General features: G+C 37.0%; 1 pseudogene; it reads right to left on the bottom strand.

The window, feature by feature from the left end:
• Positions 1–3,681: 3,681 nt before the first annotated feature.
• On the bottom strand, positions 3,682–5,811 carry LOC101655784 (annotated as a pseudogene).
• Positions 5,812–11,647: the final 5,836 nt, after the last annotated feature.

The raw sequence follows: 11,647 nt of genomic DNA, 5'->3' as shown, positions 1-11,647 counted from the left end.
TTGTTGTGATGAAAAAAGTTCCTTGTCACAGTGTTCCTGGACTTTTTCTCACCAATTCAGTTTTCAGTTTCCTTAAAATCTCTTCATAATAAGGCCCTAGGTCAATATGATATTCCTCAAGAAAATCTATTCTTACCCTTCTGGAATCCTAAAACACAGTCAACATAGAGCTGAGACACTAACAGTAATTATTTTTGACTTAAACTCATAATTGACATGTGAACGTTATTTTATACCCTTTACTTTTATGCATTTTGCAAAAAATGTTCCCAAGTTTAAAGTATATATTTAATTTATATTTTCTGTATTTTACATTATTTTCAGTGATAGGATATAGTGTTTTTATACAGAAAGTGCTCTATTCTTTTATATGCCCTTGTAACATAGGTTAAATTTCAGTATAACTGCATAATCATTGTCAGATTTAAACATTTACTGTTTATGTTATTTTGTTATATCTCCACTGATGAAAAACCAAAAAGTTTCATTTTAATGTCAAGTATATTCATTTTATATCTGCTTTCTTTTTTCTTTTCGTTTTTGTAAAATGGTGTGAAACAGGTACTTGTGCTGATTTTAATTCTATAAAAGCTATCAAATATCTTAGGAATTGTACACACAATACGGTAGAATTAAAGAACTAAATCTTTTCAGTTAGAATGACTCCATATTGTAAAGACTTCAATATTCTAGAAATAATCAATGAATTTAATAATGAACGCCACAAAAGTACTGAGAAGTCATGATTTTTCAACTTATTTTATTGTTAACTGACTATCATCCCCAGAAGATAATATAGCTCAGCCCATTTTCTCCACATTCCCTGTTTCCATCCCTCCTTTGTTCCTGACTTTGTCTGCCTTCTGCATTTTGTCTTTGGACAAATGCTGCTCTTCGAATCTTAAGTGTTTGATTATATTAAGTAGCACATACCTCTTTAGTGTTAATGTTTACTTTATATAGTTGTCTATTGCTTGGCTAAAAATTTAGCCACAGGTTTGAATTCAGTTCTAGGCTGCACAGTGATTAAAGGCCGTAATACCAGGGGTTCCACCATCTCCATCTGACCAGGAAGTCTGGTCTTTGTAATGGGTTTTAGTTTTATTTTATTTTTTTCTCTCCCACATGCTCTACGATCTCTTTCAGAGTAGTCAATGATGGTAGCCAAGTACCATCCATCTCTCTGGATCTGAGGGTCAGAGAGGTTGAGGTTCCCATGGCCCATTAGTCCACTGAACTCGTTGTTTCCATGCATCTTCAGCTTTTTTCCTTCTTCTTTGCTCTGGATAGCGAAAGACAAGTAAGTGCACCTTAGATGGCTGCTCATGAGCTTTTAGGACCCAAATTGCTACTCACCACAATATGAGGCAAAACATTATTTTTGTGGACTTCCTTACGACAGTTGACCCTGATGTCACTCCATCATACGCTTGGGGTATCCATACTAGTTCACAACCTGGGATGTAAATATGACATTTCTGTTTTAATGATTTATTATGTTGGTCTAATGACTCACTTTTTCCTCTATGTTTACTCTTAATTATTAAAAAAAAATCTATGGGAGCTCAACAGTTCAAATGCAGAGAACTCAAAAGCAAAGCAAATGAAAACTCCACTACCATTGAATGGATTCTGATTCATAATGATACTATCCTGTCCTTCCAAGTCTATAAATCCTTACAGAAATAGGCTACCACATCTTACTTCCATGGAGTGGCTTTGGTTTGAACTGCTACCCTTTTGATGAGCAGTTGAGATTTTAACCACAGTACCACGTGTTTAAATAAAAGTACATGTCTAGATTAAAATCAGGTCATTCAGTCACTACCACATCTAGCTACTTCAAACAATGCTACTTCAAACATTTAGCCCACACTCTATGCAAAGATGACTAGGTGTTACTCATCTGCTACTTTTCCCAGGTCAATATGCCATTTATTTTTAGGAATATTTAGTGAATTTAATCTAATGGAAGATGCTCCAATAACACACAGCTGAAAATATTAGAAATCCATAAACAGCTAAAATTGAACATAAGTTAACTGACTTCAACATTTCCAGATAAGCATTCATGCAAATACATGTTCACTTTTTGTTTTTATGTAGGTATTATGTATACTATGATGACTCTGACAAAATACAATCAGAGATACTAAGATTGTTCTCTGATTTTAAAAAATGTGTGGTAGATAAACCCCTCAGGACTGATATTGAGAGTAGCGATACCAGGAGGGTAAGAAGAAGGTGGGGGGAGAAAGGGGAAATCAATCACAAGGATCTACATGTAATCCTCTCCCAGGGGAGTGGACAACAAAAAAGCGGGTGAAGAGAGACATTGATCAGTGTAATACATGAAAAAAATTAATAACTTTTAAATTATCAAGAGTTCATGAGGGAGGGAGGGTGGAGGATGGAGGGGAAAAGTGAGGAGCTGAAACCAAGGGCTCAAGTAGAAAGCAAATGTTTTGAGAATGATGAGGAAAATAAATGTACAAATGTGCTTGACACAATGCATGGATGTATGGATTGTGATAAGAGTTGTATGAGCTCTCAATAAAGTGATTAAAAACAAAAGAAAACAGCACCATTACTAGTAGTCCTCCTTTCAAAATACGTTGAGTAATTCTCAAGCATATATCTGCAGATGAACATCAGAATCAATTTGTCAAGTTCAAAAAGGTTTTGGAATTCAGATAAAATTAGATTGTTTATGAAAGCATAAAACACAGTTCATGATTTTAGTTAATTGTTCAATAGAAGAATTTGAGCATTGTACTTATAGTCTTTTTATACTTCCAATCTGTTCCATAGTAACTTGTTTGTTTACTGTTTGTACTTTGAGTAAAATGCTTTCCATTATATTCTCATCCACTGTTATTAAATCTCTAATATTGTTTTTTATTAAATAGTGTGGAATACCTTCCAACAACATTCTACAAAAATGTAAACCTGTGATTTAATTCCATGATTTTATCATGTCAGAAGCACCATTGGTTTTCTTCTTTTTCTTTTGAACAGATCTTGATAATTTAACAAATTAATAAATAAGGCATTTTGCCTACACAATAGTATCACAGTTTGAACAAAAACAATGTAGTACTAATTATTTGCGATGATGCTTTAACCTTTTAATATTTTCAACATAAGGAAATAGCTGCACACATTTAAGTGCTTTTTAAAAATAAAATGCAATCTGAAAAAATTCATGATGATTTGTCTTTGTGGTTCCTGGTAGTAACCAGAAACTGAACTGACCTCACCCCCATCGAGTTCATGCCTAATTATAGTGACCCTACCGGACAGGCTAGAAGAGTCCCTGTGAGTTTCTGAGACTGTACCTCTTTATAAGAGTAGTAAACCCTATCTTTCACCATCAGAGCAGCTGGTGGTTTAGAATTACTGATCTTGCTGACTGCTGCCCAACACTTAACCCCTATGCCACCAAGGCTCCTCGCCTCATAATAAGCCCTGTGTGATTTTCTCACATAGTAAAAATTATATTATGGAGTATGCTGGAATACATTAAGATCCAGAAGTTTTTAATCGTATACATCCCTTTTTCAGCCAGAGCCAACCATCTTCGCACCTCCTTGAAGTTGAAACTGCTGCCTTGGGATATTTTTCCGCTTCAATGTGAAGTGGATTGTTAGGATATCATTAGTGTTTTCCTTGTGTGGCTTTTTAAAATAAAAAATGCCTATTATTTTCTCCAGAGTTCAAAATTCTCAGAACAGACATTTTTTTCTGGAAATCATATTGCCCAGGGATATTTTTTACAACCAAGCATTCTTTATTAGATGAAACGTCTCGAGGCAATTGTAATCAATAAGCACCTGCATCCTTAGCTATATTACCAGGGAACCCTGGAACCAATGTACGACAGTTTCCTTGTTCCTACAACCCACATAACACTTGTTTTAAAATATGAATTTTTCCATCATTTGTAATTTCTGTTTTAAATGATAGTTCTGGCTACCACCATTTAAGACTACTTGCAACCATTTCAAACCAACTATTACATATTCTTCACATTTACTTTTAAGTAGTGACTTTACTAGAAGCAACAAATCTACACATCAGCCAATTGAGGTGTATTGTTTTCTTCTTATCAACTCTTGTTGGGCACAGGAAGACAATCCACCATGACTCCAGCATCTCCCACTCGGTGGTGGGATTCACATCATTTAACAACCAATTCACTGATCTAATGACCATTTTAAGTATAAAAAAAGCCCCCCAAAACAACATACCAAAAGTCAGTTTATTATTTCATTGAGCTAGTACTTAAATAAGAACAATAGAGATACACGAAACTTGACTGTTATAAGAATGAGTTTTAAAATATTAATGAAAAGATTGTAAATAACACCTGACAGAAAGGCAGTAAGACTGTTAATGATATTTCCGTATTGCTTCTTCTTGATTGGCATCCTCACTTGCAATCGATTTTGGCTTTATCCAAGCATCACTGGCTGTGTGATTTATCCTTAGCCATCTGGTCACTGTAGAAGTAGGATCCCATTTCTTTAGAGCTAGGACAACTAGGCAATAGTCATTCTGTCTGATAGATTAGAAACAGGCAACTTTTCTCCTCTGAACTGATTATGTTCATTTTTGTAAAACCCCTATCCACTTCTGCTGAAACTACAGTAATTGTTCTGACAATATTTTAGCTTTTAGAACACTCTCTGGAATTGCATAATTCACTCATAATGTCTTGTGGGAATTGCCACTACTGCTTCTATTCTCACCAAATAAGCTCTAAATTCACTTATATTTCTTTGCCTCCAAACGGTTAAAGCTGAATTCAGCCTCAATTTCTGCTGAACAAACTTGCGCTTTTTGTTTCATAGTCCTGAGAAACCTCAGAAAAATGCCACTGTATTTTGATCACGGCTCTTCGGTGTACTTTATCTGGGTTCTTCACAGCATGTCCAACTGTTCTTGTTTTTATCATTTTATTGGGGTCTCATACAATTCTTATCACATCCATCATGTCAAGCTCATATGTACATTTGTTGCCATCATCATTCTCAAAACATTTGCCTTCCACCTGAGCCCTTAATATGGGCTGCTCATTTTCCCCCTCCCTCCCCACTCCCCCTCCCTCATGAACCCTTCATAATTCCTAAATTATTATTATCTTGTCATATATTACACTGTCCGACATCTTCCCCCGCCCTCTTCTCTGCTGTCCATCCCCCAGGGAGGAGGCTATATGTAGATTCTTGTAATCGGTTCCACTCTCACCACTTGTCCTGAAGGAGTCATCTGTCCTAGATTCCCTGTGTTTCCAGTTGCTATCTCTACCAATGTACATCCTCTGGTCTAGCCAGATTTTTAAGGTAGAATTGGGATCATGATAGTGGGGGGGGCGGGGGTGTAGGAATCATTTAAGAGCTAGAGGAAAGTTATATGTTTCATCATTGCTACCCTGCACCCTGACTGGCTCTTCTCCCCACAACCCTTCAGTGAGGGGGTGTCCATCCAACTGTTCTTCTATGTGCAAGCAACCAATGTATTGGAGACTTCTTAACCCTCTTCATGTTCTCATTAGTGAAATTAGAGTTCCCTTTTCTAGGAGGATCAATGGAATGATCCATATTATTATTACAAAAGTTCTGACATGTGTAACATTGTAGATTTCAGATGCCACAATCTCTTAAGTACCAGTTCCCCATGGCACTGCAATATTTCAGCCTAGACCTGGCACTTGTGGGACCATTCATATCCATCCATCCATCCACCTGGGCTCCTGGCCAAGGCCCATTCACAGCCATTCAAACGCAACGACCTGCTACCCACCTTCATGTAGTATGCTAATCAAAGATGATTTATTTCTTCCCTTGATCTTAGCCAAAAGGCCAAGAAGGGTTGAGATGTCTTTTTCTTATTTTGACCTCTCAAATTATTTGATGGCGCTCCATTCTATTTTTAATAAACTACTTAGCCAGGTTTACATCCCCCAAAATAAATAATAAGAGATTGCCTTCAGAAGGGTTCAAAGGCAACCTATGTCAATCCTGTTTCCTAAAGTTTATTAATACAACTTTCAGTCACTTCTCCCATTAGAAAAATAAATCAACACAGTAGTACCTAGCAAATAAATATGACTTTACTATTTGGCAGATTTCTATTTAAAAGATAAATTTTACAGTTTTTGATGTGTCTGTGAGGGAGCTTCAAAAACAGTGTGGAAATGTGAAGTTGGAATAAAGGAATCTTTCAGACAATTTTAGACTCCTTATAGTTTTACAAATCATTAGGGTATTATTTAACAACTCTCATTCATATAGCTACATCATCATACTCTATTCTAGGCATTTTTCATTCATCATATTACTATTTTATAATTCTAACCATCTTCACATATAGTGGAATGAAAACTGTTGAAAGCACTTATTTTATTTTATTCCACTTATTAAAATTATAGATATACTCCTACAAACTGAATTTGAAAATGTTTGCCAAATGAAGCATTTTGAATGTTGACGTCATTCTTGAAAGTTGATAAAAATTTCAGATGTTTTTTGTGACGAGATAAGGGTTCATTTTTAACTATTTGGCTGTTCTTAGTAGGAAGTAAATTTTATAAGCCTGAGCACAAGTCATTACCAAGTAAAGAAATTTTGTACAAAAGCTTATTAAATATGTAATAATTCTAGCGAAGTAGAACCTCCCAAGCTTTCAAATAATGCTGAAATGATAAGGTGAAGTGTCTTGATAATTTGTGACTTAGATTGACCTGTGATAATGCACCATTCATTTCAATATCATAACGACCCTATAGGACAGGGTCGATCTGCCCTCAAAGTTTTCCATGTACATCTTTAAGGGAGTAGAAAGCCTTGCCTTTCTCCTACAGATTGGCTGGCAGTTTTGAGCTGCTGGCCTTGCAATTAGCAGCCCAACATGTAACCTACTGGGCCACCAGGGTCACCGTGAGTCCGAAGTGACTCAAAGACAGTGAGTTGGGTTTTTTTCCCCGTTTCATTTCAATATGAGAGCATGCCCTGAGCTGATGAGTGTGATCTTTATATGCTGTAGAAATTTACAATGTTGTTCATGTTTATGGAAGTAGATGGGGTAATAAATGGGATAAAATTGAAATCATCCTTTTCAAAATTCTCATAAGCATCTGAGTACACATACAGAGATAGCAGGAGAGGCTCTACTTTAGATATGCACATATTAATTGCATACCATGAGGTCCCTCAGATGTTAAAATTGCAGCCCCTCAGATGTTAGAATTCAATATCAGTATCTAAAATCTTGAGGAGTGCATGCTGTTGTTAATACTTTGTGACATATGTGCTAATATTTGCCCAATCAAGCTAGTCGTGAAAGTTCTAAAAGTCCTCTAAATAATCTTAGGCATAAGAATGTGAACAGCCCTAATATTGACAAAGTGCATTATAAAGAATTTCTTATCAACTGTACCTAGACTGGAATGCAACGCCTTGCCATTAGATCTCCTTTTGGGTCTACTTTCATTTTATCCTCAAATTGTAATATTGTTTGTGTCTTCTTAGGTCTTTCACTGTCTTAGCTCATCAATATTGCTAGGTCCTCCCCTTTGTTCTTTGTCCTTGCATCTTCTGTTTTTCTGTATAGGGTAGCCAGGATTCAGGAAGACAATAACTAGAATAATAATTATATAGAAGCACAAAAAAGGGGAGGGTGGTGGAAATGAAAAATCAACACCAATGGGTACAAGAAGGAATATTCCAAAGTTGATAGTGGTGATGATTTCACAACCCTTCTTTAAAATATATATATATATTTATTTATATAAAATATATATATATTCCATATATCATATCATTTAATAGTTCAATCATGTCAAGAACTATTGTACAATTGCTACCACAATCAGTTTCCAAACATTCTTTTCCTTCCTTGACTCGTTAACATTGTCTCCCTTTTATCCCCCCACCCCTCACCACCAGTACTGCACTACCCCCATGCCCCTCACCCCTGAAATCTTTATTCTACTTGATGTCTCTATAGATTCATCAATCCTGAGTTTCATATACGGAAAATGGGAACAATATATAACACAACTTCAAGAGGGTGACCCCGAATGACCTAACACCTCTGATCTAAAGCATAATATGAACAAAAAAAGGAAAAAATACAGATAATGTTGAAAACCAGATCAAGTCCAGCATGCATCAGAGGAGGGATCAAGTGACAAAGTTGTGATGGTTCAAGTCAGTTTTATCCCTTTGATCTATACCCATCTCTCACATGCACACTTTCCTTGTATCCCTCGATTGTGGACAGAGGGAGTTCACTGGAGGCTTATTTCCTATGTAGTTCCCACAAATGTATCGTGGGCTCCCACTGTCATCCATAGCCTACAGCAAACTGGAATCTCACAATGTAGGCTCTGATACTAATCCCTCCTTTGACTTTGGATTCCATGATTTCCAGTCCTTCAGTAACTGATGGTGGTGTGCTTCCATGTGGACTTAGTTGACATCTCCTTAAGTGGACGCTTGTTTGGAGACAAGTCTTTAAGATTCCAGAAACTACTTAATGTGATTAAACCATGGAATTGTATGATGCAGCCATTATAGCTCAATAAAACTAATTATATGTGTGTGTATAAATATAACATATATAGAGAATTTGAAAAGCAATCCTACGCAAAACTTACATTTCTCTAGAATTTCATAATTTCCAAATACTACATTTATACTGTTTTTGTTGCTGTTAAACCAAACAAAATTCACTGCCAATGAGTCAATGCTGACTGGTAGTACCCTGTCATGGAAAGTTCATGAAAATATGAAGTTCAAAAGATAATAAAATTTTCCCATGAACTTTTAGTATAGTTGTATTATATCAATTTCTAGAGGTGAAAACTTGCCCTTGACTTTAACTTTTCAACTTGAATCTCTACACCGCTTTTATCAATACAGCAACATATTTTCTGTTTTCCACTCTCTCTTCTATTTGCTTCCTCTTTTCCACTCAGTCCCCCTGGTAAGTTTATTATTCATTGCTCTGGCACCCCAATAGGAACCCTGGTGGTGTAGTGGTCATGCTTTTGGCTGATAACAAAAAGGTCAGTAGTCTGAAATCACCAGCTGCTGTGCAATAGAAAGACTAGACTTTCTACTCCCCTGAATAGTGACAGTCTCAGAAGCCCACAGGGGCAGGTCCACTCTGTTCTCTAGGGTCACTCTGGATGGCAGTGAGTTTGATTTTTGGTTTGGGGGCATTCCACTGAGTCTCTTCCATTCCATTAGAAATGTTTTCGACTTTTTCTTATTTAGCTATTTAAAAAAAATACTCCATTCAAATTGTCAACTCTACTAAATATTTTATCATCAGTTCTACATTAGGGTTACTAGTTAACTATCTGCACATAGAATGCCTATGATTAAAGGAAAATACTTATGTGAGCCCCTTTATAGAGTTATAGGTCTAAAGAAACAAAGGGCTTATGCACAAAGTAGAATGAATCAACTTTTTTTATTTTAAAATATATTTTAGTGGAAGGTGAGTGGGGAAGAAGAAAGAAGTAGCTAGAATATTAAGGAAGCATTAGGGATCATTACCAAGAACTAATTATTTCAAAGCAACTAACAAATGATTATCTTTCAGTTCCATGAGAGCAGCAATCGGTAGAGGCCATGAAATTTACATGACATCTAAACATGTTGTGGTGGTTACATAATCTCGTGTCAATTTGAGAGGATTATGAGTGAAGTGGTGGAGTCTAGTCTGTGAATTGGATATAACCAATGAGGCCTCTGTGTGGGCATGACCTTCTCCTGAGAATTCCGGAAACTCCTATGTTTCCTCCTTGGAGGTGGCAGACATCTTCTCACTCTCTAATCACTCCCTTGAAGATGCTCTACTGACAAGATACATGGTGCTATCCCCTGGGAGCTGGACCTACCCTGATTGAACCAGACCTCTGGAGCTGGAGAAGCCACGGAGAGACCCCTGACAGCACTAAGATGCTTACAATTGCACTGCATCCAGAAGACTTCCAGCCCACTGACCTGTGATCTTCCTGCATTTGGCATCATTTGATGTGTTTTGTGAATCTGAAGAGGACTTTATAGATTGGTATCAGACATATGGGCTAATATTGGACTTATGGACTTGATCTTGACTGGGCTGGGATGTTTTCTAATTATTCAATTGCTATTGTGTATAAACCTTTTTTCTTATATACATATGAATTTGTTTCTCTAGCGAACCCAGACTAACACACATGTCATTTCAGAAAAATATATTGTTGGTATTGTTTTGTAGTTGGTATGTGCAATGTAATTACTCACCTGGCAATACTTCATTTAGCCTCTGGTATTGTTTCTGGAAAGTTGGGCTACACCTGGAGGAACCTTGGTGGTATAGTGTTTATGTACTGGGCTGATAGCCACAAAGTCTGCAGTTCAAAAGCACCAGGCCCTTAGTCAGGAGTAAGACAGGGCTTTCCACTCCAGTAATGAGTTACAGTCTCAGAGACTCATAAGGGCAGTCCCACTCTGTCTTAGAGGGTCACTATGAATCAGCAGCGACTCCCTAGCAGTGAGTTCGTATGTTTTGGCTGGTACTACATCTGAAGCTAATGAATGGGAGTTTTCTAGTTACGGGGCAGTGAGGCCTCCCCACGTGAATAGAGGCTTTGGAGGCATTGGGTCAAAGAGGTCCCCAGTTGGCAAAACGTGGTCGGGTATCCTCTCTGAGGCATGGCAGTTCCAGATAGCAAAACTTTCCAGCTTGTGCATATCTTCCTTATAATTACCGATTCACACTATTTTGTAATGATAGAGATGGCTGTTGTAAGTATAAGTGAAAAAAATTGCTTACAGAATGGCCCAAGATGACTTTCATATATACTTCACATGAAGGTTGCTAGGGCGACTTAGAACTTTCCCATGACAAGGTCAATCAAACCAGATCAGGTCCAGCGTGCATCAGAGCGGGGATCAAGTGAGGAAATTTTAAGTGTTCGTCAGGTTTATCCCTTTGATCTTCTATCCTCATCTCTACAATGCACTCTATTTAGTAACCACGTTTCTCCCATCCCTCAAGAAATAGTATATATATAGTTTGAAAATCAATACTACACGAAACTTACATTTTCTCCAATATTTCAACATTTCCAAAAGGCTCTACCTACATTAATACTGTTTGTTGCTGTTAAAGCAAACCAAACTCACTGCCATTGAGTCAATGCTGACTAGCAGTGGCCAGTCATGGAAAGTTCATGGAAATAGAAAATTTTAAAGATAATAAAATTTTTCCATGCGCTTTTGGTATAGCATGTATTATGTCAGTTTCTAGAGATGAAAACTTGCCCTTCAATTTAGCTTTTCAACTTGAGTCTCTACACCGCCTTTATCAATGTATTTGCTGTTGTCTACACTCTCTCTAATGAAAGATTACCTTTCAGATCCAGGAGAGCAGCAATCAGTATGGGCCATGAAATTTCCATGACAGCTAAGCTTGTCATTTCTGAAAAAGCTGTTGTTGTTGTTGTTGTTGTTATGGTTTTGCTGTTGTTAGGTGCAAAGGGATTACTCACCTGGCAATAGTTCATTTGACCTTTGGTCCCATAGGAGCCTTTCCACCCTGTCTTCTAGGGTCGCTATGAGTCGGCATGGACTCCTAGCAGTGAGTT

This window comes from Echinops telfairi, unplaced genomic scaffold, assembly GCF_000313985.2.
Source record: "Echinops telfairi isolate 266 unplaced genomic scaffold, ASM31398v2 ScPeMD7_44;HRSCAF=162, whole genome shotgun sequence".
NCBI lineage: Eukaryota > Metazoa > Chordata > Mammalia > Afrosoricida > Tenrecidae > Echinops > Echinops telfairi.
Note: the sequence above shows the minus strand (reverse complement) of the source record. Positions and strands in the feature narration are given on the sequence as shown.